This window comes from Chiloscyllium plagiosum, chromosome 44 (genome assembly GCF_004010195.1).
Source record: "Chiloscyllium plagiosum isolate BGI_BamShark_2017 chromosome 44, ASM401019v2, whole genome shotgun sequence".
NCBI classification, from domain to species: Eukaryota; Metazoa; Chordata; class Chondrichthyes; order Orectolobiformes; family Hemiscylliidae; genus Chiloscyllium; species Chiloscyllium plagiosum.
Window position 1 is genome coordinate 105,311 of NC_057753.1, and position 4,616 is coordinate 109,926.

At 48.2% G+C, this 4,616-nt stretch overlaps 1 long non-coding RNA gene across 1 annotated transcript in view; it reads left to right on the forward strand.

Moving 5' to 3' along the window:
* Positions 1–385: 385 nt before the first annotated feature.
* LOC122543458 overlaps positions 386–4,616 on the forward strand; it is a 7,469-nt gene continuing 3,238 nt past the window's right edge. Inside the window, exons 1-2 of the long non-coding RNA XR_006310031.1 lie at positions 386–1,050; positions 3,434–3,571. This is a non-coding gene — a long non-coding RNA (uncharacterized LOC122543458). The remainder of the gene's footprint in view (positions 1,051–3,433; positions 3,572–4,616) is intronic.

The following is a 4,616-nucleotide window of genomic DNA, read 5'->3' on the forward strand; positions in this document are numbered from 1 at the left end:
AATCCTTCCCACACTTGGCACACGGAAATTAGATTGGAATAGATTCCCTACAGGAGGGAAACTGTGGCCCTTTGGCCCCACACCGGCCCTCTGAAGAGTTACCCACTCCCCTAGCCTATATTTACCCCTGCCTAACGCAACTGGCATTATGGGCAATTTAACTGACCTGCACATCTTTGGCTTGTGGGAGGACACAGGGAGAATGTGCAAACTTCACACAGACAGTCGGTTAAGGCACCTCATCCTGGTGCTATGAGGCAGCAGTGCTAATCGAACGGTCTCTCTCTCTTTCTTTCTGGTGCAAAGCTGGTCGCGTTGGTGAATTTCTCCCCACACTCAGCGCAGGCGAACCATCCTGTTCCAGTCTGAGCTTGGAGCTGGGGATGTGTGTGGAGCTAGTGCGTGCACACAGGGCACTCGACCGGCCTCTCTCCAGTGCGAGGTGATGCTGGCCCCCTGGGTCTATCCCGTTGCAAAGTGCTGCCCTTCCAAACAAGACTGCCTCAGTCTGCAGCCAAACCTTCGCCTGGGGATCCGGGGAGAGCTGGGAGGACTGCGCGTGTGCCTGGGTGGGCGGCCGTGTCGTCACAATGGGCTGCGCCTCGACGGACCAATAAGAAACCTCGGAGGACCGGAAGGAGTTCGGTCCTCCTGCCAATCAGAGCCCCCCCATTGTTTGAATGCGGAAGTTGGGCCATGAGCTTCTGAAGTTGCTACTGCCCCTCTCTCTCTGAATGAAGATTGAGCTTCAGCCCAGACTGCAGCTTCCCCCTTTCTCCGTCCAACATCTGTGAGTGCAGCACCCTCCCCTCCTTTTCTCATTTCTGGGATCAAACTATTGACTTGCAGCAGCTGATCAGGGAAAGGAGGTGAATCCAAACTCTGGAAAAGTTTGGCCACGACCTCCTTCTTTTAAAGACATCCTTTACTCCCTCGGTTTGACACTTTTATTTGTTTGACTCAAAGGATGGCCTCTCTTTACTAATGGAAGTGGTGGTTTGGCAGGAAATAGCTGACATTCATGTGGTGAGCAGATGACATGGAGCAGAGGTAAGTTAAATGCTATCCTATTGTACATATTACATTTCTTAATGCTGCCGCAGTGCTGAATTAGATTTATCATTAATCTTAATCTTCCAATGTCATTCTTCAAGTACACCGTATAGTTCATGTCATGGAATCATTAGGGATACATTCAGCAGCTCCCATCCAAGCTGGTTTTCTGTGGAGCATGCCAGTCAGCCCTCTTCTGCCTTTGTACCCCTGTGGTATCACGGGTTTATCTTCTTAAAACACTCATCCTATTTCATTTTGACGTCACCTCTGCTTCCATCACCCTTACAAGTAGAGACTTCCAGGTCATAGAGTCATAGAGATGTACAGCATGGAAACAGACCCTTCGGTCCAACCTGTCCATGCCAACCAGATATCCCAATCCAGTCTAGCCCCACCTGCTAGCAGCAAGCCCATATCCCTCCAAACCCTTCCTATTCATATACCCATCCAGATGCCTTTTAAATGTTGCAATTGTACCAGCCTCCACCACTTCCTCTGGCAGCTCATTCCATACACGTACCACCCTCTGTGTGAAAAAGTTGCTCCTTAGGTCTCTTTTATATCTTTCCCCTCTCACTCTAAACCGATGCCCTCTAGTTCTGGACTATCCAGGGAAAAGACTTTGTCTATTTACCTTATCCATGCCCCTCATGATTTTATAAACCTCTATAAGGTCACCCCTCAGCCTCCAACGCTCCAGGGAAAGCAGCCCCAGCCTGTTCAGCCTCTCCCTCTAGCTAAAACCCTCCAACCCCGGCAACATCCTTTTATATCTTTTCTGAGCCCTTTCAAATTTCACAACATTTTTCCTGTAGTAGGGAGACCAGAACTGAATGCAGGATTCCAAATTTGCCTAACCAACGTCCTGCGCAGCTGCAACATGACCTCCACACTCCTACACACAATGCACTGACCAAGAAAGATAAGCGTACCAAACGCCTTCTTCACTACTCTGTCTACATGAGACTCCACTTTCAAGGAACTATGAACCTGCACCCCGAGCACTCCCCACGATCTTACCATTAAGTTTATAATTCCTGCCAATCAAAAACTGCATGAATCCATGTAAGATTCTGTTCATTCATTTTTTAGATTAGAATCAGTCCAAACATTATGGCAGAGACAACAGCACACAGGGGCTTAACATCTTCAACACATTACCTGGGCTGACACCAGAGAATGTAACTTTTAAAAAAAGGTTTGCGATTTACAGATGAAAGAAGTGAAACTAACATGGTCATTTTAACAGATGAGAGACTTAACAAACAATCAAGGTATTTTTCAATGTATAATTTCAGTTACATCACACTGTAAACTTGTGCTATAAATCCAGTGCCTTACCATTGTGTCCTCCACAATGAAGGAGCGTCGCTCCGAAAGCTAGTGTGCTTCCAAATAAACCTGTTGGACTATAATCTGGTGTTGTGTGACTGTTAACTTTGAGGAGAAAGTGAGGTCTGCAGATGCTGGAGATCAGAGCTGAAAATGTGTTGCTGGAAAAGCGCAGCAGGTCAGGCAGCATCCAAGGAGCAGGAGAATCGACGTTTCAGGCATAAGCCCTTCTTCAGGAATCTGTTAACTTTGTACTCCCCAGTCCAACACCGGCATCTCCAAATCAAGAATCGTAATAGATTAATTCTGACAACTGGGTGGCACGGGCAAGTCAGGCTGAAGGGCCTGTTTCCGTGTTGTAGCCTCCTACGGCCCTATAATTTAGAATTGGATTTATTGTCGAATGAGTACAGGCGAAAAGTCTTACATTGCTATCCAAGGTCCAAAGGTAACCAGGTACAGACTTTTCAGGACAAATTTGTAGGGAAAAGCAATTAGAGAAAGAAAGAAATAAGAGTTCAGCAGAGGAATAAATCAGAAAAATGGAGAAATAGAGTCATAGAGCTGTACAGCACGGAAACAGACCCTTCAGTCCTACTTGCCCATGCCGACCAGATATCCAGAATTAATTTAGTCCCAATTGCCAGCACTTGCCTCATTTCCCTCTAAAACCCTGCCCGTCCACGTCCCTATCTGAATGTTTTTTTGTAAATGTTGAGGTTGTATCTCCCTCTCTGGCAGCCCATTCCACATGTGCACCAGTCTCTGCGTGAAGAAGTTACCCTCGGGTCCTCCCTAAATCATTACCCGCCTACCTTAAACCTACGCCCTTGAGCTTTCGGTTCCCCATCCCTGGGGGGAAAAAAAGATGACGTGTTCAACCTGTCCCTGCCCCTGGTGGTTTTATACACCCCGGTACGGTCACCCCTCATTCTCTGACAAATAAAGCCCGATACTAGCCAAACTCTCCCTCTAACTCAAGCCAAGCCAAGCTCAAAACCTTCCATGCGACCTTTCCAGTCTAACTGGGTCTTCCCCGTGACAGGGTGACCGAAACTGTGCACAGTACTCCCAAGTGCGGCCTGTAACCTAATGTGCCAACTCAACGGATATTCAGAGGGAGCTGGAGAGAAATCATTGGAAGATCCGAAATGGAGTGCCGTTTTGCTGAGAGCTGAGATGGGTGAGACCTGGCTTCCAATTTTCTTTTTTTTAAAAACCCCGGTTGTTTTTTGAAACTTGAGTAATTTTGTTTCGTTTCCAGAAATAAACTTTTTAAAAATTTGCTCGTGATGTTTGATTTCCTGAACTCTTCCACGTTAGATTAACGTCTGTTTGCACATGAGAGAGGTGGGTTGTCCTTCAACAGAAATGGAATCTCTCTCAGGTCATTGGGAAGCAAGCAATGGCGGGGCAAGAAGAGATTTGATGTTTTGACTCAACGATGTTAGAAAATGGGGGTCAGGGAGTCAGTGAACCCCCCTCTTCCACAGAATGCCAATGGTGTGGGAGCAGACTATTTGGCGTATCGACCCCACGCCAGCCCTCTGAAGGGCACCTTGCCTGCATCCACCCCGATCCCTGTGACTCTGCCTTTCCCATGGCTATACCCCCCCCCCCCCTCATCCCCAGGGGGCGCAATTTGGCACTGGCCAGTCCACCCTTGCCTGCCTGTCTTTGGAGATGGAAATGTGTTGCTGGAAAAGCGCAGCAGGTCAGGCAGCATCTAGGGAACAGGAGAATCAACGTTTCGGGCATTAGCTCTTCTTCAGGAAGGGCTAATGCCCGAAACGTCGATTCTCCTGTTCCCTAGATGCTGCCTGACAGGCTGCGCTTTTCCAGCAACACATTTCCATCTCTGATCTCCAGCATCTGCAGACCTCACTTTCTGCCTGTCTTTGGAGGAAACCCACACAGATGTGTCAAGTGGAGAATGTGCAAACTCCACCCCAGGCAGTCGCCCCCGAGGCTGGAATCGAACCTGGGTCTCTGAGGCCGCGGTGCTAACCACGGAGCGGATTGGAAGCGATGGTCTGTTAAAGGAGACGATGGGCGTATTTGATTCCACGCAAACAAAACAGGACACGTGTTTAAGTCTGAGCAGAGGTATCAAAGTGGAGCGGGATGGGTAAGAGCATTCCCCAGTCAGCCCCGATAGAAACTATCGTGAAGAAGGCGTTTGGTATGCTTTCCTTTATTGGTCAGAGTATTGAGTACAGGAGTTGGGA